This window comes from Patagioenas fasciata, chromosome 7 (assembly GCF_037038585.1).
Source record: "Patagioenas fasciata isolate bPatFas1 chromosome 7, bPatFas1.hap1, whole genome shotgun sequence".
NCBI classification, from domain to species: domain Eukaryota; kingdom Metazoa; phylum Chordata; class Aves; order Columbiformes; family Columbidae; genus Patagioenas; species Patagioenas fasciata.
In genome coordinates, this window is record NC_092526.1 from 30,348,343 (window position 1) to 30,373,176 (window position 24,834).

General features: G+C 37.4%; 1 long non-coding RNA gene across 12 annotated transcripts in view; it reads right to left on the reverse strand.

Annotated features, from left to right (window-relative positions):
• LOC139828442 (uncharacterized) overlaps positions 1–24,834 on the reverse strand; it is a 68,238-nt gene that overhangs the window by 16,744 nt on the left and 26,660 nt on the right. For 11 of the 12 annotated variants that reach the window (XR_011740028.1, XR_011740027.1, XR_011740023.1 and 8 more), the window contains exon 5: positions 16,041–16,181. This is a non-coding gene — a long non-coding RNA (uncharacterized lncRNA). Of the gene's footprint in view, positions 1–16,040; positions 16,182–19,940; positions 20,168–24,620; positions 24,712–24,834 lie in introns of all 12 variants that reach the window. The other variant, XR_011740024.1, reaches the window with a different exon arrangement.

The window sequence follows — 24,834 nt, forward strand, 5'->3', positions numbered from 1 at the left end:
TACTTCACCAAACACTTTCCTGCTGTCTAGCACGCATTAATATCATAAGACAACTCGACATTTTTTAGGTTTTTCAGAATGGGGAGCTTCACAGGAAACTGGCTAGACTTTGGGAAGTGTTATTATAGACAATCACTGCAGAATGATTTGTTTACAGTGAGAATGGGCTTTGATCTTTCATCTTTGAGGAGATGCATCGGCTTCTACCACTAGGTATTTTAGCACACAGCTTTTTTTCCACTAAAGCACATTCTTCCTGCAATGCCGAAATGGAAGACACTGGGCAGACACTTCACATTTGCTTCATTTCTTGTTACGGGAATTGTCTTTGGTAACAAAAGAGAAACTCAACGCCAATTTTTCCACTGGGAGCATTTGTTAACTCTTTGGACTTCATGTCCTAAGGATTTGGAAAATTCAGGGTAAAGTGTCTGCCTGACATACAGGCGTTTCACCATAAAAAATCTCATCATTTGCAATTCTTGTCACCTTGAGCAGATAATGAGGTGGTTGTGCTGCAATGGCATGTGATATGTGTTTTTGTGTGTATAGAAGTCAATACATATAACATCTCCCTGGAGAATTAAAGAGAGAAGAAAAATGATAACTCTAGGGAAATGCTATTAACACAGGGAAATCATAAAACAGCATGTTGAAGAAACTTTTAATTTTTTTTTTATAAATTGATGCACTACTTGAATTAAAGAGAGCAAGAAATCTCTGCTTCCCACCTCACGTCTGCACATCAGAACAAGAATTTTCAGATGTGGGGTGACTGTGCTGACATCCTTCTGCTCACAAATGTCAGCACGTACATTCACCATTAAGTTTTCTACTTTTCAGTTGATGTGGCAAAAGCACATGACACAGTGACTCTTTAATATCCAGTTTTACTATACAGGGAACACTGTAGAGACAGACCAACACATTTACAAAAATAAGTCAGACTAACAACAACATCTGATATATCAGATTTTTTTTTTCCTTTTAAAGAAAATACCTGGAAATTAAATGCAAAAAGTCAGCTAAGTAAGGTAAATAAAGGTGGGGATTTTTTTATTATTCTTTGTTAGAGCTATCATTGAAGGTTGAAGGTTCCTTCCTATAGTTGTAGCGCTACAGCAGTATTTCCAGCTTTTTGCTTCTCCTACTGAAATGCCAAGCCTAAAGAGGGCACATGCAAGTGAAGCAGCTCTGCTTCTCCTCCTGAACAGCAGTGAAAGAGAGACCAGTAGTACAAAAGACAGCTCCTTGCAAAATTGCACGGTTAATGCAATTCCTCTTCCTATCCCCTTGCCCCAAATAACTTTTTCTAACAGCATAATTATCTGTACTTAATATATATGTTCATGGTATGATGACTGTAAATACCACTATTCTGCCAAATATTACACAAACATATAGCTGAGCTTTAAGGTTTATGGTGGGTGGGGAGAAATAGACACATGCAACAAGATTCTCTCTGGTTGCCCCATTATTATTATTTTTTGGCCAGGCAGGCTGTATATGTAGCAGTTCCCCATGAAGTTCCAAGTCCAGGACTGTCTCAATGCCCAAGCCCTCAGCAAGAAAACAGTGAGGATGATAGAAAGGGGGGCAAAACCAGGCTCCTATGATTCTGAGCTACTTCTTCCCATAAGAGAGATGGATGAGCACAGTCACAGCCTAGATAAACCATCCCACCTCCAGTCAGATGACTGCTGTGCACCTAATTCTGAGGTATTTCTGGTCCCACTATTCCAATGGCATCAATCTTAGCATTCCTGCTGCTGCACAGCCAGCACTTCTTCATAGAGGTATCACCCACCTCACCAGCCTAACAGCTGCTGCTGAGCCCACTGCCATCACTGCTGATATTATCTACTGCTATACTTCAACATTGGAAACTTAAAGCCTATTAAGAGTCCTCAGGAATTTGCACTGTTTATGAAGAAATATATTTAAAAAAATAAAAAAATAAGCAAAGCACATGTCACTGATCCCCACAGCAATACACTTTTAGCTATGCCCATCCACTAGGCCAGGAGTGTCAAACTTACTTTCACCGGGGCCCACATCAGTCTCACAGTTGCCTTCAAAGGGCCAAATGTAATTTTAGGACTAAAATTACATTTATACAGTCCTGTTTTAAAAGGTCTATATAAACTAAATCAAATAGATTTAAGTCTTGAGTTTTTGAATGCTACATTTGGTTTTTATTAGCAAAAGCAAATATTTGTAATAAACTACTAGATGTGAAACTGGTTTTGAGAGCAATAGGAAAGTAAAAGGCTTTCAGAGTAGAATCAGAAATGGTGTGTGGCTTCTTTCCACTCTATGGGAACACAATAGCACTAGTTCCACCAGTTTCAGTAACACTGGTGGAAACTCAGTAGTTTCCACTCAATAACTGCAATTACATATTAACTAAAAGGGGATAAAACATTCAGATACTCTTAGGCAGTCTTTAGCTTTTTTGATACTTCTCTCCTCTCTGACCCTCCAAACCGTTACACATGAACACCGCTTCTCACCAGAAATACCATGGAAATTACAGCATACTACTCCTCCACACTTTGCTTGAGCAACTTGAAATATTCCTGTTAGCACAAGCAGAAGAGGGAAATGCTGGCATCACGTAAAAATGCAATATAAAGCTGGTAAATTTATAAATACCTTCCATAAAAACAAACAGAACAAAGTTATTTTAAAAACTATGCTCTGCTCTCTTCTGCAAGGTGCATTTGTTCTGTATACAGAGAAATGTGTTTTCTCTAACCATAACTTCATTGCAATGACTAGACAGTGTGGTGCTGTGAGAAGAGTCAGTATGCTAGTGTTTTTAAAGAAATCTGGAAGTTATTAAACTGTCAACTTACTCTTTCTCGAAAACATTGCATCAAGACACCCTCACCAAAAACAAACCCACAACTTCCTAGAATATTTCTGGGTACCCGTTTCCCAGTTGCACAGGAGAACCTGCTTGCAAATCTGAGACACTGTGTGTATCACCCTGCAGATTTCTCCTCTCTCTTCCCCAAGCGTGCAATGAGTCACCATTCCAGTTTTATCCCTGACGCAAGATAAGATGTTTTTAAACTTACTTATGAACATTATTATTTCTACAGCTTCTTTCATGAAATGGGTTTTTTTGTTGTTGTTAATCAAGCCATCAGGTCTCAGAAGATGCAAGTGTCATTCTCATTCCTGCTGTAGGTTTTCTGAGAAATTGTAGGGAAATTACTTGTGTTTGTGCTTTTGTTCTTTATTCATTAAAGTGAGATAATAGCACTTCCTTTCTCTGACCTTTTGCGCATTTCCTCTGAAGTCTGTTGCAAGTTATACAGTGTACGTACTGTCTCTTATTATGTGTCAATTCAGTAGCTATTGAAACCTTTCTTTCAGTTGGGACCTCAAACAACAACTGCAGAAGAGATGATAACCTACAGATGTTTCATGTGGAAAAAATATGTATTTTTAAATACAACTTGCTTTAGCTGTGAATTTTTAAGATAAATGACAGTATAAAACAGGTATTTGAATTTGGCGTTTTGTAATGCCACATCTTCTTGCAGGCATCCAAGATTAAATTTGGAAATCTCCCAGAATATAATATTATTTCTAGCAACCAAAGTGGCATTGATTAACTCATGCATTCTGCTTAAGTCCTTAAAATTTTTATAGGTTATGCACATTATTTTTAAGACATAATCTTGAAGGAAGGGACTTTCAATATATGAATAGCACCAGTCCTCTAAAACAAAGCTTATAGACAACAAATATTTAACATGTGACCTACAATTATATCAGGGTTGATTTGCTAGGAAAAAAAAAAAGAAAATGAAGAAGCCCAGAGGCAGAAGTATCCTCAACTTAATTCAGAGACATTAAAATAAAAACAAACATAAATCATAGGGCATATTAGAAATGAAAGCAAAGACTCACAACTCTTCTGAGAGATGCACAGGACCATTTCAGAGAAAAGGTGATTTTCAAGGATAGGCTGTTAGAGCTAATTTCCTGATTTCTTCCCTCACCAAGTATTTGAGTGCAAATGTTAAGCACTAGCATTTCTTAGGATCAGCTGGAGTATTCTCTTAATAGACAGATTTTAACCAGGGAACAACATTTAATATACATCAAGGAATAAGCAAGAGTGGTGGTAAACCCTAGATTAACCCCCTGTCTTTAAGCACTTAGATTTACTGTACTTTAGACCTAGTGTTGTTATACAGAAGGCCACTGGAAAGCTACATGCCCATGATCATGAACTCTGACAGATTAAGTGTTCTTTAGCATTGTCTTGTACTACTGAAGAAATAAAGACAGTCTGTTAGGGAACAGACTGCCTTAGCTTATTGAATAAAAGTGATGTGGTCATAACTTCACCAGTAAGCAGACTGGAAAAGTCACTGCTTCTGAAGTCCTTTGCTGCCTTACACTGATAAGTTAAATAAGGAAAACCATTTTTTCCCCATCTCCTCATAAAATAGACTCATAATTTCCTTTTTCTTTGTTGCTCTTGCTTTCACCTTTGCCTGGATTCAGTCTCTTTAGATATGAAAGGCATTTCAGAAGCATCCACAGTAGTCAGCAGTATTCTGCTAGTATAGTACAAAAACAGCTGCAGTAAACTGATTTTAATATTATCACGTTTTTATTGTTTAATAAGGCAAATGATTATTTCTTCCGGGTACCCATGAGCAAGAGGCCTTTTGTGAATGAATGCACGCACAATGTGGATCCTCATTATTCTTATGTTGTCATACCCTAATAATCTCCTCAACTGATATCCAAACCTGTATTTTATGTTGTCAGAGTGCTAAATAATTGTATAAACCCTGTTCCTAGTTTTACTATATGTGAATCCCAGTTTCTAAAGGTTCCTCCACTCAGTGCCTTTAGTGTAGTTTTTAACAAACCATTGTACCTTTCGATTTTCCCAGAGGCTGGTGCATGATATGGAATATGATATACCCACTCAATACCATGTTCTTCGGCCCAATTGTCTATAAGACTGTTTTTGAAATATATACCATTGTCTGACTCAGTTATTTCTGGCATGCCATGTCACCAAAAGACTGTCTTTTCAAGGTCCAAGATAGTATTTTGAGCTGTAGCATGGAGTACAGCATATGTTTCCAACCATCCGGTGGTTGCTTCCACCATTGTAAGTACATAGTGCTTACCTTGACGCATTTGTGGAAGTATAATCAATCTGTCAAGCCTCTCCATACTTGAACCATCGTCCTCCATACCATACAGGCTTTAACCATTTAGCTTGTTTGATTTTGGCGCAAGTTTCACATTCATGAATAACCTGTGAAATGGTGTCCATAGTGAAGTCCACCTCTCGATTGCAAGCCCATTTATATGTTGCATCTTTACCTTGATGTCCTGAAGCATCATGGGCCCATCGAGCTAGGAAAAGTTCACTTTTATGTTGCCAGTCCAAGTCCACCTCAGCTACTTTGATCTTAGCAGCTTGATCGGCTTGCTGGTTGTTTAGATGTTCCTCGGTGGCTCAACTTTTAGGCACATGAGCATCTACATAATGAACTTTCACAAGCAGGCTCTCTAGCTGAGCAGCAATGTCTTGCCACAGTGTGGCAGCCCAAGTGGGTTTACCCCTGCATTGCCAACTATTTGTCTTCCATTACTGTAGCCACTCCCACAAGGCATATGCTACCATCCATGAGTCAGTATAAAGTATTTGCCACTTTTTTTTTGTTCAGCAATGTCCAAAGCCAGCTGGATGGCTTTCACTTCTGCAAATTGACTAGATTCACCTTGTCCTTCAGTGGCTTCTGTAACTTGTTGCATTTAATTTCAGCCATAATTTCTTCTCTGTAAAATCACTATAACTAATAATGTATATTTCTAAAAAAAATAACTGTAAGTAATAATATACTATGTATACTTAAATACATATATGTATATGTGTATATGTATGCGTGTGTATTTATACGTGTAAAATTTGACTTGACAGTCACACAACAGTCCTCAACATCTTTCCATTGGCTTACAGATTTGAACCAGAACCCTGAGAAACTATAACAGCCAATGACAATTCCAACTTTAAATGTAGTGTTTGTTGGAACACCCTTGAGAAAGTATATGAAGTTTTCATTAATTCCCACAGAGGGCACACAGCCAATTTAGCTGATTCACAAGTGGGTCTGTAGAAAGAGGTCTTCAGGCAACATGGGTTGCAGCAGTGCATCCTTCTTAATGAATATTAAATTGTTTCAGGTACATGTTTAGATTTCACTGGACTACGAGGAAGTTTTTGTGATCCATTGTGAGACATAAGAAATCCATATGTAAAGCTAAAATGATATCAGATGACGATCTTATTTATAACAATGGCTGCAGTATCATGTCAACATTAAGTAACTAATTTCTCACTCTATTTCCTTTTGCAATTTTTTGAGATTTAACTGATAACTCCCCAGCTGTAATTTTCAGCTTCACTGGACTGTTATGGATGTTTCGTTTAAAAAAGAAAAAAAGGAAGTGTAAACTGAAGTCTTTCTACTGCAGCTGAATGGTGCGACTGATTGCATTCAAACTTTACAAGCAGTCCTCAAATGGCGATCTATCATCTTTGCTGGATAAAGCAACATTAAAAAGCCACCATCATGAGCAGAAAGAATCTGTGTATGTGTACATTAATATATGTCTGTATATATTTACATTTTATGTTATACCGCTGTGTCTGCAAAATTTGCATTTCAGCTATTTATCCTTTGAATCACATTCTTTGGTGAAGGTAATTAAGAACTTAGAATCTTGGAGGAGAAATAACATCTAGTCTTACCTGCTAGAACTGCTTTGTAATCTTATGTAGATGTTTCTTTTTCTGTCCACTTTTCTTAAAAGCTTAGAACAAGCTTAAGTTTTTTGAGATCATTCAAAGTAACTAGCTACAAAGATCCAAGCTACATCATAAATCACTGTTGTTTATTGGTTTTTATATCTCAACCAGTAAATTGAGTTTAGTTACTCGTGAGCAGGATACTGTTAGAATCAACTCACACCAAATTGCTCATTTAAAAAAATACCATTGCAAATGGATAAGTTTAAGGTTAGAAGAACCTTACCTTAGAAAGATACTTATGAAGTATTTCTATGATTATCAGAATAATTTTTAAAGCTATAATTTTATACACTTGTAACAGAGCCATACTAATTCCATTAGCTGTATCCCATATTTCTCCAACATCAGCTATTTGTGCCTCTGTTAATTAAATGCATAAACTATTCAATTCTGAGGCCCTTTTCATTACATAAGATTCATTACATTTCAGTTTTTAGATGAATGAAACAGCAGCAGAAAGGAAGGGAATTCTACATATCCTTGCTTATGATGTACTGTAGAAATTTAGATATTGTGCAACTATCCAAAGCTTCAGCCAATGTTTTTTTCTAAGCATAAATACCTCCAAGTACTAATATACCAAATTCATCTACCATTGTTTAAAACAATTACTGTTGCTTTTTAGCCCAAGAAAAAAACACTGGATGAAACAAAAGCAGTGTAATAGTCCAGGATATAATAGAATAATAGTGACAGAATGAGAGGTTTGCAGAAAGGCGAGGAATATTTAGCTAAGATACGGAAAAGATTACACATACATTAATTCCTCTGAGGAGCTGTAATAACTTCCAATGTGTAGTTTGGCTTTTTTCCCCTACAAAGTTATATATTGTTTTTCAAGGTCAGGTAGCTGTATTTCTTAAAATACAATTTAAAAATGCCTATATTGTTTATAGCTAATTGGTTCTGGAAAACTAGCAACATTTTAAGCATACCTTGCATGTTCCACTTACTCTCAGCAGAAGGCCTGCTACATTTTGCATTCCTTTAACATTATAAGTTAATTACTGTGGAAACTGTACATACACAGGATGAATTTGTTAATAAATATAAATCAAAATATCTAACAGAAATTACTGATATGCTATATTATCTCAGCTTTCCTGTAGAGGTCCTCAGAAAAATTAGTTAAGTCTTGACAGTCAGACTTCCACGTTTTTATATCATAGCTCTCCGTTGGACACAATCATGCATATATATGTTAAGCTTTAAACAAATTTTCCTTAAGCAAATATAATCTCTTTGACACCAGTCCATGCATGTCCATATTTTGATGGTTATATGTTAAATTGCAATTATGTTCCCCATTTTCTTGCAGTGAAAAGGCTAGAGATAAAGATGTTCACCATTAAAATATCTGAATTTACAGAAGAAGTTATTCTTTAAGCAAACCTATTAATATACCTCTCAGAACTAACCCACTTTGTTGCACACCCTCCACTACCAGTCACACACTTGTTCAAAAACCACGTACATTTAAATCTCACTAACCTCTAGGTACGATATGCTGCAGCAAAGTCAGAGTTAGATGCACAGCAGTTGATGTGCATACCACAGCGTGGCAATATACCTACACTTATATATGCACACCACAATGATGGTGCATGCATATGAGCTTAGAGATACTACACACTTTCCTGTCAGTTGCCTGTATTAAGAGTTGCATACTCCTAAAGACACCAGATCCATCATCCTGAAAATTGAGGTCTTACATGCCCAACATACACATTCCAGTTATTTTTATTTTTTAAACAGTATTTTCAAGTAATTACAGTATCTATCTAAGCAGTCCACATCCAGGATTAAGTTAGCTAAACATATCTGTCAAAAATATTTATGTGCCATCAGTAGTACCCAGTCATTATAATACCTAGTCATCATAGAGAAACAATTACTGGAAAGAATCTAAATCACTATTAGAGCAATCTCAAAGTACAATGTTGTAATTACAATTCAAATTTCAAATACAGAATACAGGGAGTTGTATGTCTCTTTGGGACAACTTTTGCTAGTCTTAATGCCTTCAATTTTTGTGGTTTTTTTATTAGAAAATAGTGTTTTCCAATATTTCTTTACCACATTGACACACTGCAAATGCATTTCTACAGGCATAATATACAATGCTATGAATATATTTACACTTGCTCTACATATTTAAAGAGGAAAGTCCTGGATATAATCACATGAGAGTTATTTCTAAGCTGGTATCTTTTTGCATTTTATCTGTGCATTCCACTGGAGCCAAAAATCAGCAGAGAAATAAATCATCAACACTTTTTGACTACATCTTCAGGCTCTGTCAGTTTGCTTGAAATACATTAGATCATCTTATTGACAAGAAATAGTCTATCAAAAGACCTCTTAACCCTCCTGTCATGTTCCCCTTCCCTCCATTTGGTACAGCTAAGCTTAATTTTGTCTGCACTTTTCCAAAAAGCCTCATGCATAAACTTAATCGTTCACATGCTGAAGGCTACTGAGAACTGTGGATCATTACTTCGATATAACAAAACAAATGTTAAGTACACCAATCTTTGTCATCTTCTAGAAATATTATACTTTAACTGGTGTTTTATAGTATAAATGTCATTGATTCAAATGAAAGATTAACGATTGGAGCACAAATAACAAGGGTTTGATGAAATACCGAGAAATACCCTCTTTATGCCCTGCTCTCCAGGCTGCAGGTTTTAATTTGCTAAAGATAAAATCAATCCTTCTCTGGCTGTCTGGGTAAGAAGCCCCGTGGAAACGTTCTTTACACCAGGTCAGGCTGATGGAGGCAGAGAGGCGAGTTATCCTCCAGCAACCAAACAACTAGAGCAGACATTCTGAAGAAGAGTAGAAGGGGTTTGGGGATTTCCCTGTTTTACCACTAACCCTTGGTTTTGGTGGGCTGAATGTCAGTTAAATTAAAGAGAGTTTTGATGCCGGCACTTAGCCAAGATGATTTTTAACTCTAGCTCTTAAGACAGATTGGTGTCCTTCCCTCTCAAATTAAAATTTGTATGAAATAAAAGTATTTGTGGCCAGGAAAAGTTAATATCTGGCTATAACAAAGAATGCTGCTGTAAAACAACAAAAACCAAACCAAAACAAAAAAGTGTATTTTTCAGCACATGATTGATAATCTGTAATTTCCTGACTGTTATACAGAAGTACCAAATGCAATGGCTACTTTGATAATTTAAACATTTCTCTGGAATCTCAACCTTGCACGGGAATATTCGTTTGGGAAAAGTGACTGGTAATCCTCATGACAGGTTTATTATTCACATTTCAATCTTCTCATAGCAACATACCAGCCTTCCTAATTAACAAACGAGCAAGCAATTCAATTTCTCCAGTTTGAAACACAGATGTTACCAAGATCTGTTGGGAAACTTCCAGGCATGCTTTGTTCTGCCAGTTTTCCTAAGTTCTCTCCCTAATTTTTAAGGCGTTCCAGTTTTCTCATTATTTGGTGGGTTTTTTATTGTTTGGTTGTTTTTTTGTTCTTGTTGTTTTGGTTTTTTTACACATGATCAATTGACTGTTCTCTGACCAGCTATATTTACACTTATTTCTTTCATTCTCTTCAAAGAAACTCAAAAAAAATCTACAGGTTTGGCTTTTTTTTTTTTTTTTCTACCCATGTATGAATGGCTATTCTTTATTTCTGATATATCTGATTTGTCATGAATTAAACTCTGGGAATACTTCCTGATGCTTCCCTCCCATCATTCACCTTACCATACAGTTAATACTGAAGAACATTCTAGCAGTTTCCAAAACCCATTAGAATCATTTCTAGTATCTTCTAATGACAATACTGCTAATTCTGCTTATTATTCCAGCTATTCTCTTTGAATCAAATCCCACACACAGATGTGGTAAAGGAAACAATCGAGTGCAGCACATACATTCCTGCACACTGTCGGTAACCCACTCAGAGCTTCAATCGGGAGTTAGTAGCTGCGTAATCTATAGTTGTTGAATCCTATATCTGTTTGATCTTTTACAAGTGTTCCGTAGTCAAACCATACCTGCAGTATGTCTAAGAGATTTGATACAGACTGTTCACGCTTTGCATAGTCAAAATGTGTGCACGTTAAGTCCAGAACATCCAACACACAGTGCAGCAGGTGCAGGCTCCATTTCTGATTTATTTGACATTCACTGTACATTACACATCAAGGTATTTTTGATCGACAACTAATCAATCCTTGCAGCAGTTAAATCACTTATAGTCAGTATCCTTCAGATTTGTATCATTTCTATTAGAAAATACTTTATGGAGCAACAGTGGGAAATACTACATCATTTAGTATTTATGGGCTTATCCCCAAAAACCTTGCGATAAAATAAGATTATCTCTTTCAGAAAACCTAGCTACTGGAGAGAGATTTTTAGTGTAATTTACAGGGAAGTTGCACATTTCTGAAAATCTTGTCCTAACAATTAAATTGTTAAAGATGCAAGCAGGGAAGTCACAAGAGGAATTTTGCAGCAAAAGCTAAGCATATAAATAATGAACATTTTGGCAGCTACAGAACATTAAAAAAAGGAAAAAAAATCCCACAGAACTTCTGAGGCTGGCTTGTCCCCTTCCTTTCATTAACAAGGGTGAAAAATATGCTACCTAATTGGAGAACTGTGTGATACATGACAGCCTCACGGCATGTGTTGGAATAAATGTGAGCAAGATAGTCTGGGCTCATTGGAAGGACAATTGACAAGGCTGCACACAGAAGTAACTGATACACACTGACCACAAATAAAGCATGGTATATAAAGTATATTAGGTTCCTTCTAGCTGTACTAGCAGTTGTCACTTTGTGTGGATTTGGAAAGACAATCAGGAAGCGTATGTCAGACAGAAACGGCACTTTTGAAATTGAAGTAGTATTAAACTTTGATATTTGTCACTGTCTTATTCATAAGCACACAAGACAGATCAATTGTTATAAGTCTACCAATCCATGAGTTGGAAACAACCAGTTTTCTGACTTTATTACCAATTATTATGTAATATTATTATCAATTATTATGTAATATACCCTAGTACCACTGTAGAATTAAATAACAACCTAGCCCAGAAAACCTTAAACAGTACATTAAAGCACAAGAGGCTTTGAAGTATATTTTCTCACATGGAAGAGTATTTCTCAATTCCAAATTTTTTTCTATTCTCAATGATCCTATGGCACACTACTTCACCAAAGACACTCCCATTTTTTCACAGAAACTCTGGAAATACCAAATTTTCCAGCAATATAGTGAAGATATAATATATGCAAAGTCTTGTGAGATCTTAACGTAGTTTGAGAAACTACATAAAGAAAAAAAATGTATCCTAGAAAAATCTGCATTTACATTTGCTTATTAAAAAAAAACCAAACAACACTTTACAGTAATTTAGTACATCTATTATATTTATGGCTCTGAAGTTAATGTTCCAAAAAATACACTTCTACTTTCCCCTAAAAGTGATTAGTATTGTTCCTGACATTTGCTGTGAGAAAAATTAAGAACATCAGAAAGCTATTGAAGTTCTTATTTAAACATCCAGTCTAAGATATTTGGACTTTGATAAAAAGGCATACGAATCTCACCCCAGTTCCCAGAAGCTAGACACGGAGGACTATAGGTTGATGAAGGAAGTTTCAGTCACTTAAATACAGAGTTATGGAATCTCTGAAGGAGGAAGAGAGGATATCTTCAAGAGAATACAAGCCTGTCCACATGGGTGCAATGGATCCTGAGATCTAGCCATTATGACCTTAACTTGTGCATTTCTAGTTTATGGTACACATACATAAACAGTTGTTCTTCTGGACGGAACAACACCTGTGGTTGTCACATTTCCTGTTATTTTCTCTTTCCATCAATATCCTAACAGTGGAGAACAATTTTCCTTAAAGATCAGTTCAGTTGAAACATTTGTTTCCTTCACTTGAAAGACTGTATTTCGTATTTTTTCTATTATTTAGCAGGCATATCCCTTCAAGTATTTTTTTCCTAATATTCCAGTTTAATGCCTTGCAATGTTCAGTATATTTTCATCCATTTACTACAGGATGTGCATAATTTCCATAGGACTACAATAATTCAGGAGGAGCAAAAAAACCCCCCACAAACCCAAGCATAACCTTAAACAAACCCCTTTAAAGCCCTTCTGAAATACCCTGAATTTTTGTACTATATGCAATAGACTTTACCAGGTATTAAGGAATGTCAATAAAGCAACACAAATTAAAAACAAAATGGAAAATGGTAGCTTAAAACTTAAAGGCAGACAATTCTAATGCTTTGAGCTTCAAATAAGCTATTTACGTTTCCTGACCTCTACAACCCTTGGTCTTCCACATACCAAAGTGCCTTATTGAAGCTCTTTCATTTATCATTCCTGTGTCCACATCTCTGACCTCATTCCCAACAGTCAGACACAAAACAGCAATCCTTGCCCCTCTAAAATCATTAGAGGTTTGAATTTAATTATTGCTTGAATAGCTTATCAAGTGTCAAAGACTTCATTACTGTGGAGCACAGGCAGTGAGGAGACAACAAGCTACAGTCATATTACGAAGCTCAGTCCCAGCTATTTGTTGTGAAAGGCTGACCTACAAGCCTTGACAACTTCAGCTTGACATGAAATCTGTGTAACAGCCAAGTTTGTCATTGGTTGAACATCTTTCACAGAATAAAATGACTCTGATTGTCTTGGTTGTGCCAGAGGCCTGAGAAACCATGGCTGTTTGTACTTGCTTCTACTACTATGAGTTTGGGAAGTGTATGTGGAATATGCTTTACCTCTAAGAAGTTAATCCCTTCCAGAAACCAATGCTTCAATACTTTCCACCCTCTGCCAGAAGTTTAGTTTAGCAAGTCTAGCCATAGCCTATACCATTTTCAAGCAGGAATGGTTCTGTGCCAGCCTTGGGACAGCAAAATGCCAATTTGCTCATAGCTGAAAAGCCTTAAGCTGAATCAATATCATTTATTCAGACTGGTATAATTTATTCATTACTCAGGAATATGTGATTTTGTGAGTTAGCAAGCCAAAGGAACCGAGAGACGCAGTACATATTCACTTGCTGCCCTTCCTTGTCTTCTGTGTTGCACGAGAGCAAGCCTACCCAGGCTACTTGAGGGCACGTCTTGGTGCTTGTGAGTAGGTTGATAGGAGAGTATGATTGTGTAGATGCAATTTGCTTAGAAAGTTGAATCAAAAACATCTTCCATGCAGTTCCTAGGAGAATTCTGTTGTCTTAATCATGGCATGTAGAACAGACCACTAGAGAACAACCTGCCACACTCACCTTTCCCAAACCCCATCATCTTACAAATTTTCCCTTATGTGTTTTAACCTCTTCCTGACTGGTGACAGAGCAGATGCTGGTGAGCATGCATCTATTTATACAGAAGTTACAATGGCAATAAATATGGGTCATAGGTCTTTAACTATACTCAAAGTCTCCAAGACCTGATATAAAGTAAGCCATACCCCTTAACCTTATAAGCCAAGGTTTTAGAAACAAAGTGCCAACACCAGACCTATGGGTTTAGTATCAAAATACATCAAACACTTAGCAGCCCTCAGTTATCCTCAGGACATCATGATTGCACATACCCGCACAGGTGATGTATTTTTGTTCTTCTAACGTACCCACATTTAATCTCTTTCACTAAAAATTTGTATAAGGAGATCACCTCGGGAACTACATCCATTGGCTATCCAATACTTAATTGCAAATAAAGTTGAAGTTAACACTAGTCGTCTATAGAAATTTTAGTAAAGTTCTTAAACATCCCTGCAGATTTAACCAGTTTTATTGCATTTCTGCACAGAACTGCTTTTCATATTAGTGACAGTTTGGGGAATAAACCTGGATGCAAGTTTAAATTTCATTTGGTTCTTTAAACACTAGTTGTAAATATAGACGTCATTACATTTTACATCATGGCATAACAGGTAGATAAAATATATTTAAAAAGCTACATCTCAAAAACACAACAGAGCAACCAAAGGAACATCAATAAAGCTCCTCAGAAGTAGATTTTTTCCATGTGGGATCTTTGTACCAACTTTGTTTATATAGTAAAACATTAAAGCACACTAATGCAAGCCAAACAACCAGGTAGAACAGTGGCTCTTTCTCTGAGGGAAAGCCAGCCTGGTTAGAAAGAAACTTTCTTCACAGGGCACAACAGTTACCTGTTATTTGAAGTGTAAACAGCCTTCAGCAGAAAGAAGTAAGCATTTACAGGCTTTCAAGATTAACACACTTTCTGTATCTGTATTTTAGAGTTTATTTGCATGTGTGCATCTTCCTAGAATCCTATTGCTAGCCCTCTTTCTGAGCGCCCCTTTGCCCCTGAATAACAGTTGAGGTGTATTTGTGGGGACCAAAATATTCATTCTCTTGTACAGGTGGCTGTAAGGCAAAACCTCACTGCAAGAAGCATTACTGCTGTTCTGCCACCTCCTAGAGCATCCAGAGCTAACAATGAGCATCTAACACCATCCTGACACTCAGAGTTTTACAATAAACACAAGTCAGCATCTGAAAAATGTATGAGCAGTTTAGTTTCCAAGCAAAAAGCCACACAGTATTCGATAGCACAGTCTGTGCATTTAAAAGCTTTCACTGAAGACTCTGCTTCTCCTTAAGAAAAACCGCACATGCCCCACTCATTCAGAAATAGGAGAATTGCAGCCTCCGAACATTTCATACTCATACAGCTCTCTGAAGAAAAAGCTCATATACTTTCCTACTGAATCAGATTCATTTCAGTGGGTGGGAATTGAACCTGCATATGCAAGGCTTAAAAGTGCTTCAGGAGGGAAAACATTGTGTAAGATATCAGATCTTTTGATTTTTCCTATACAAACACAAATTATTTTGAAATATTAAGCCATTAAGCCTCTTCCACAGTAATACATTACTTAACCACACTTCATTTGAATTCACTACAGAATTCCAAATAATTCATATTTCACCCAAGAAAGTGAGCTGTGTTACAGCACTTACTGAATTGCCACCAACCATTACCAAGTAAACATCCTGAATTCCAAGTGGAGATTTAAAGTCTAAGCACTTTGGTAGAGGCAACACATGTTTGTCTTGGCTAGTGCTCAGGAAAACCACAGTATATTAGGTCACCCCATTGCTCTGTTCTTAAAAATAAAGGCACTGACCTCACAGTTGGAGCTCCTGATCCAGGTGAACAGCATGGTGATGATGACACCAACAAGATCCATCAAAAGTTCGGTGATCCTCAGCAAAGGCAGGGTTACAAGTCAGACCCAAAGTCAGCCCAGGAAATCCAAACAATAAGTCTGGAACAGGAATGGAAACAGATATACCTAAAACAATGTAGTCTAAGTCTGAGCCTTCAGGCTGAAGCATGAAGGAGCTCCTGGGCTCATGGGCAACAGGTGTGGGTTGAGGACCAGGTGAAGCTGATCAGGGCAATAACTGCCTAGTGCTGCCCTAAGGGCAGGCAACAAATCACTCCTGATTTTGTCTGAATCCCTTTTGAACCTGCTGATTCTTTCCCTCTTTAGCCCCTGCATTTATCCAGCGTAAAAAGGCCTGTGCAGGACTAGACAGGCTACTGGTCTTGCTATATGTAGTTCTTTTCAAGGTGAGTTTTCTTTTCATAGCTCTGTGTGTTGTTTGCATTTGCTCTGTGCCAATTCAAGTACAGAAGTAAATGCACAAGCACATACTGGGCTCATACTCCACTTGCACCTACACATAACTGCTTCTTAAATTGCCACTAATGTGCGATGTTACCCTCCTACTGCATGTAGGGCAATCATCTGCAGCAATAATGCACAGGCAAGACTTTTGCACCATGTTACAGCTCTGTTATTGATGTCTTTGGAAGCAAAAATTGATGAAAAATACTAGAGCAAACATATTTCAATTCAGAATCCAGAGTGAGATCTGAATTTCACAGCCACTCTCTAGAAAGTAATTTGTGTATCTAGGTAAACTGATGTCCCAAAATAGCTTGAAAGTTCACTTTTTGAAACTCAACACTACTGTAGCATCTAATAAAATGAGGTGTAGTAAAATACTCAGCTGTAGAAACCAGAGGGATAAAATACAATTATATTGCATGCAGTGAAACAAATAACTTTAACATTTTGACTAACACAAAAGATCATATTTCTGTCACACATCTGGGAATTATTATTAAAGAAAGGTTTTAATATACACATGTACATTCCCCTACAGAAAAATAAAAATTACCATAGAAAGAATTAAGTCATTACATTCTTTCTGCTCCACCACAAATATGTCTAAACAGGAAAAATTTAGTTTGTTCTTTGCCTTAAAAAATAATGAAGAGAGAAAGCAAGTTTTTACTCTGTTGAAAGAAAATAAGCTTTTACAAGGTTTCCTTTTAAGCAGACAGTATTTCAGAAGAGAGAAGGTGTATCACTTCCTTTTGTTGTTATACATGAATATATTCTGCAACCTGTCAAACATCTAAAGCACAAGCTAGATTTCTTAAAACCCTACAAGGTTTACTGATTTTGAAAATTCTTACAGATATTTTTTTCTGAAGTGATGAAGGTTTTGAAAACACACAGCAGAGAAAATAGATCAGACAGTTTTCCAAATGAAACAGTCACTAGCCATGTGAGTGAAAGCATGAAATAGTATCAAACTTCACTATGGCAATGTTGAAATTCCCGTGGTCTTTAAACATGGAGAAATTGGAGACACCTTCCAGACCACACAGTTTGGCCTACCATATGTGAAGAATGGAAAATACCTCTAGCAAAAATAGCCAAATCATATTATTGGTATTTTAAATTTGTGATGCATGTTTTTCAGTGTACATTTAGTTCCAGAATTACGTAATTTAAATATTCAGCTTTAATAACATGTCTGCACCTGCTTCAGTGAACTTCAGATCACATCTTCTGCTTACTAGGGAAGTCTAACAAGTGCTATCTGTTAGTTGACTGAAGGGTTTCCTTTGAGTGTGCACATGACAGTGTGAGACAGATATCAATTAAATCAGATATGATTCTTGCCAAGCATTGACATAGGTTAATGATAAAACTGACTTTAATTCCCTTAAAACTATATAAAGGATGCAATCCAATCATTTTAGTGAGGCATTTTTATCTTCACTGAAGAAAATATTATATTATCAAACATGCTATGCATTTGTGTGATGACTTGATGCTTTTTAGAATGGACTCTATTCATCAGTAACATCTAACTTCTAAGGGTTTTTATATCTTATTGCACATACTGTAAGTACTGAAAACATTTCTAAAAGCTGCATGTGTGCTGTACATCAAGCTACAGTCATGACTACTTAAATTGTTTTATTAAGCTGTCATGGTTTAACCAAAGCTAGCAATACAAACACGATAGACACTCACTCTTCCCCTCCCCACCCGCAACAGGGGAGAGAATCGAAAGGGAAGGGAGAAACTTGGATTGAGATAAACACAGTTTAATAAAATAACAAAATACTAATACACAACTGGTAAACATATATATATATATAATAGAAATAGAATATAAAATCAAATATGCTCAATGCAATTCCTCACGAACTCTGTCCACAATGAGCAGCCAGTCCCAGGAGGCAGCACCCTGGTCCTGAACAGCTGATTGTGAAGAGAGAAAAAAAGTAAAAAGAGCAGAAAGGCCCAGAGTCCTCTGCAAAATGGCAAACGGCTGAACTATATGTCCCAAATCGAACTCCCCCGGCTCCAACAAAAAGAGCAAATGAAGAACGTGTGAGAGAGACTGGAAGATCCCAACTCTCCTTAAATATGCAGCATGACACTAATGGAATGGAATACTCTTTGGGTCAGTCTGGCTGTCAGTCAAGCTCTGCCCCATCTCTGCCACCCATCCTCGCTGCCTCACTCCTGTGGGCAGAGCACTCAAAATGTCCTTGGCTCTCAGACCAGAGCAATTAAAAACATTGACTCTGTGCTGGGGCGTTCTCTCTTGTTCTCAAACTAAATCCAAATAATCACTGTGCTAGCTATGAAAAAGAAAGGTTTCTAACTGCACGAGGAAAATTAACTCATTTTCAGTTAAACCAGCACATAAGCACACCACATACATTAATTAAAAAACAAACAAACTGAAAAAAAAGAGCTGCCAAATCAAATGTTTTTATATTTATGTGTTTTCCTGTGTGCACCCTTTGCACATTTGTGTATAGAAAATGTATGTCTGAAAACGTTGCCTGTGTCATTTTGGCCATAGCATGGCACGTTGGCAACCAGTATGGTCTGCTGCATGGTTCCTTCACTTATATATGGTGTCTTTGCAGATTCCAAAGAAAAGTGCTACAGCAAAGATTCCTGTAGCTAATCAGTGTTACCAAGACAGTGTGAGAGGCAAAACCACAAACCTCAAATCTTGCTTCGTTGTACATTGTCCTTGAGACATCAAACTAAAGCACTTACCTTGTGTTGGTTCTGAAGCAGCTATAAAGCTTGGGATGATATTTCTGTCATCTGTTCATCAGTTAAGACAAACTAGCTGATTTTAAAAGTGCTCCTGCTCTATTTCCATAGAAACAGCAAACAATACATTTGATTCATTGCTGAAATTTTTGAGGGAGTACGTGGGTAAATCATGACTTCAGAAGTGCAAATGAACAGTTTTAGGAAGACAGACCAATAGCATTTTGGGTTATGTTTTTTATGATATTTTATCACTAAAGCTGTGTATGGAAGACTTTTTGGTTTTTTTCAACTATTGAATTAAAAATAGACTTGCTTGAGAGGAGAAAGAGTTGAACTAGTGCGGCTTTCTTTACTCTGATGAAATAATACAAATTTTGTTCAGTTCAATCGGTGGGATGTATAGCAAGGCTTCTGGCTTTCAGGCTCATGGAAGAAAAGCAGTGAAGGGCAGAAAGTGGATTTTAACCTTGCATTAAGCTCTACTTCCCTGCTAGACTGTACAGGATATCCCTGCGAATGGGTATCCTGCTTTGTTCACGTCACATAAAAAGTCACAGAGGACAAGGGACTGAGACCAACTTTCCAGTACAATATCCAGCGCAATTCAAATGGCTTCCCTAATAGCTTGCTCCATACCTTTCAGGGGGACTGAGGTGAGGCTAACTGGCTGGTAGTTCTCCAGATCCTCCTTCCTTCCCTTTTTGAATGTAGATGTAATATTTGGGTTTTTCAGTCTCTGTGAAGCACCTGCAGTTGCCACAACCTTTCCAACACTGGAGAGCAGCTTTGCTGTGATGCTTCTGTCCTGCATCACCTTCAGATGCACCCCATCTCGTCTCCTGGGCTTATATAGGTGCAACTTACTGAAAGAGTAACAGTAGTAAATGATGTTGCCAATTCTGAATATTTTATAATGGGAACCACATAAAGTGATTCTCACTGTCTGGAAACAGGTTGTCATCTCAACCACAACCAGCTTCTGGAACTTTTCCAACAAGTGCAGAAATGGAATAGCATCTTTTTTCTTTTTTGTTATTTGATAAATTGCAGCATGTAAAAAGTCTCATGATTTGGAAGAAATTTTTAAAGATGAAACCAAAAAAATTGAATAAACATGCACTTTGATATCTCTATCCAGTGTTAAATTACAGATGACAAAATTAGGAAATGGGAATGCTTTCTCAGAGCCTGATGCAACATGCTGGGCATTATAGATTGCCAAGCTTTACCATACCCCACACAGATATTACCACCCACTGTGGTAATTTCTGGTTATGGAATCTCATTTCTGAGGTTCTGAATCATCAGGTAAATATGAGTCAGAAAAATATTGCTGTTTTAATAGACACAATCCACAAGAGGGTGGGGAGCAGAGGAGGAAACCTTTTATTGTTACAAGTAACATCTTTCTTCATAACTACCGAGATTTATTTGGGGAAAAAAAAAAAAAAATGTTTACTGAGTGAATTTATCAGCAATTTGTGTGTAGCTATGGCAACTTTCACAAAGTATGAAAAGGAAAAATGGATAAAGCAGAAAAATAAATTTGCAGGGAGATTAGGAACAAATAAATCTGAAATTTTCCAAAATCAAATGCATTTGCATTTAAAAATGATCCCTCTCAATAGGAAATTAATGCTCTCCCAACATCCTGGATTTTAGCCTACAGTCTGTTTTTATAACTGGAAACCTGTCAAGGAAAAGTCAGTCTATTTTCTACAGCAAGAGAGAAAGAAGAGCTTCAATAAGATTTTCCAGTGCTTACAAAACCAGGCTTTAGCTGCAGATTTAATCCTATAATCACACACAGTATACAGACAGAAAATGTTACAGTGTTTACTTGTAGCTGAACTGACTGAGAAAAGTGTTACTGTTAGGCACCTGCCTTATCTTAAGAAGCATTAAATCTACTGGATGTGATGAAATCTATTCCAAAGTCTTTATCAAACACTGTGAAAAATCAGCAAGATTAGTAACATGGCAATGTCACTATTTCTCTAAACAAGGGTAAAAGGTTCTTGGAAATGGGAGAAGTAGAGAATATTTACTTCAATGAGTAACCTCAGAAAACTTTGACATATTCTGCTGGACAAGCCTGGAATGAAGATGCCATTCCTACAGCACAATTCTTTTGAACACACTATCTAAAACTTTGCCTGGCTTTCAGCGCGCTTTGGCTGAAGTCCCAGATGGTGCAGTCATTCCCAGGGCTTATGCTTTGAAACTACGGCCCTAAACAGGAGCTCAGCCTCACACCATGGTGGGTGCCAGCTAAGGGAGGAGGGAACACCTGCCCACCTGGAGTCCCTGCTGACACAGAGAATGGGGACAGGGTGCGCTCCTCCAGCATGGGTAGCCGATTAGTGTGGAAAGAGGTGAAAGTCATCTTGTCACCAGCAGAGACTCAGTCACTATGGAGGACTTCATGGGTTCTTCATGTGTATCATTATGTGTTGTAGCTGAGTCAGAGATACTTGGTGGTCCAACCTCCCCACTGCCACCACTCGGTATTCTCTCATGTTCCAACATCGTGCAGTGTGCTGCACAGAGATTGCTATTTTCTGCAGCTCATTATTCACCATTTCCATGCTATACCAGCATAGCAGCTTCTAGGTATAGGTTGGTTGTTGGGGAGTTTCTGTTGGAAACCTACTATGTCTTTTATAACTCTGAAGCAATTTAAGCCAAAACATACATCAAAAAAGCCCAGCTTTTTTTCTTCCTGTTTTGGGAGGCAGTTATGCATTATACATCACCAATGTGTTCACATTAAAAATCAGGGATCTAGTAAAAGAAGAAAATTCTGAAAGCACGTAAGGTAAATGTGTTTAAAAACAAAAACAAAACAAAACAAACCTAACAGAAGTAAAAATAGTTACATGTAAGATGTAACTAGGCTTGTCAGGGGAAAAGGTCAGGTAACAGACCTTTGACAGAAAGACTTAATGTGATATTTTTTTAAAATAAGGAAGGATTGAGCAGGAGCCGTATGTAAAATAGAACTCATCTGTCTTTAGTAAAAAAAAAAATATATAAAGGCACTTCGAAAATGAAACACTGCTTTTTGACAAAGAGAAAATTCATGTCCAATGTTACTATGTGTCAGACTGGGGCCTTTTAAAAGCATATTGCATCTGTCTTGCAATGAGCATATGTCTTCAGAAATCTGTAATGTTAGACATTAACCTTAAAAGCCTAGGCTTTTTAGTGGATACTTCATATTTTCATTCCTTCCAGCCATTGTGTGCTTGTGGAAAATGAGCCAGAAGAATTAAATAAAATTTCCCTTCTTAATAGCAGCTTGAGCAGTAATTATTTCATTAAACAGAGCCCTCCAGGGCTGCTGAAAGCACGATGCTGCTTTCAGTTTGAAAAGCACGGCTGCTCCTCACCCTGCCGGCCCCACTGCGATGGGGGTACTGTACCCCTCTGTTCCTTACAGATCACTCCCGAGAGCAACGTGCCACGTTGTGCTGTGTGGGATTGATAGCGAAGCAGGCAGCGCAGCCCCCTGCGAAGCGAGAGCTGAGCTGTCATCATGGCTCATTGCCAAGCAGTCTAGTAATGGATACTGCATCTCCGGCATCTCCCAGTATGGCACAGTGCATCAGCGTGCATTAGATCTGCATTTCACAGGATGTCAGAGGAATGGAGTTGTGAAGCAGATTGGTAAACTTCTTTTAAACTAATCACAGAGTCTGGCTGTAATCTAATAGCACCCACGAGTAACCTTGCTGGATAATATTCTATGCTGTGGAATGCAAATGGAGTTGGTATCAAATAGCAAGGCCAGATGAGGAGATTTATCGATATCTTTCAAGAGACAGAGATATTGTCTGTGTTCACAAAGCACTATTTGTAGCATGCAATCTTCATAGATGATGTAGGAAACACACTGTTTTGAATCTGTGGGGATTTAATACTACATAAAATCATTCCTCAACTGACTTCAATGGTACTAGCAGTGATGCAATGATTGCACTTCTGGCTAAAAGTGATACCTGCACTTTTGCTTCATTTAGGTATAACATTACGGGACTTTTTTTTTTTTTTTCTGAAAAGTTCTTAAGAAAAACTGAAAAAGTTAAGTTAAAAATCAGTATATTGAAAATCTAATGGAATAATAATCACCAGTTTTTTTTTTTTTTCTAAAGTGGAATAATTTTGATGTTAATGTGGAACCAAAACATAAGTAAAATCCACAGCAAACGAATAAAATTCCTTACAGCTGCACTGCCTCCTAGCTATACAGATCTCCCCACTTCTGTGCCACTGTTGATATTTTTTTTTAAAGACTGCTGCATCCATATCCAATATTCATGTAATTAGGTCTTTTGACTGACTTCTATCCTGGAACTGAATGAAAAATTTTATGTCATAAATTCCAGCTGATTCAGTGGGTGGTGAAAAGGCAACGATTTTTTTTCTATTCATCTAGAAAGCTCAGGAGATGACTGTCCTAAAGATATTTGGGTTGTCCCATGTTGTATTTTGAGTTCAAGCTGCCCACTGCACTACATCTTGGCAGGTACAAGGTCCCCCAAAAGCTGTTTTATTTGCCTCTGTTCCTTTACTCTGACATGTAAGTAGCAACAAATGTCAGCAAACTGAGGATGTTTGTGATGCTATTGCAGTCATGCAGAATGAGGGCTCCTAATAAAAAATACAGCGCGTGTTGAGACATACAGTCTGCTCTTTTCAAGCTATTGCTTCTTGGCACCCATGAAGTCCTAGTGAACTATTCCAACCAACCCAGGAACGGGAATGAGCCGTCCAAACAGATGGCTGCAACTGCAGGCAGCCAAGAGACCACGTTTTCTTTTTTTTTTTTCATGACATGTGAGTGTTGACAGCATTTCCAGACATAAATCCAAATGGCTGTCAGTTCTGAGCTTCTTGTCTAAAGGGGATATGTCAGCGTTAATCTACCTCTGAGACAGATTACCCTTCACAATAGAAAATCTTCCCCTTATTTATAATTGGTTTACTCTTAACACTTGCAGATCTCTCCTTTTCCTGAGCTGTTATGTAGTGGGGTTTTGGATGCCGCTAGCTACAGTTCACCTCTGAGGTAGGTGGATCTCAAGAATGAAAGACCAGTTTGTATATGATTTGGGGCTTTGATGTTTTGCCCAATACATAGGGGTAATCACTAGCTAGTATACAGGCAGGGGTATTAAAAAAGTTTTTTGGCTTTATGCATGTTTACACACAAAGTAAAATACAGACACATATACTTCTACTGTGATTACAATGAATGATTTCACATTTGGTGTACCACTGTTACATACCATCAATGTTGTGTAAGGTACTTACGATCAGGAAGATTCTTCATTGTCAATCAGGTCACAATTGCTAGACTGTTTTTTCAAAGATGATGCTGATATCTGTAATAGGAGCACCTGACCTGTCAGGATTTAGTGATGAACTGTCAACATCAGCAAAGTAAGGCTTAAGGCATAGCCGGTCTACATAGAACATGCGGAAGCTTTCCAACAACACTTAATTAAATAGAGTGGTGAAACAAGTT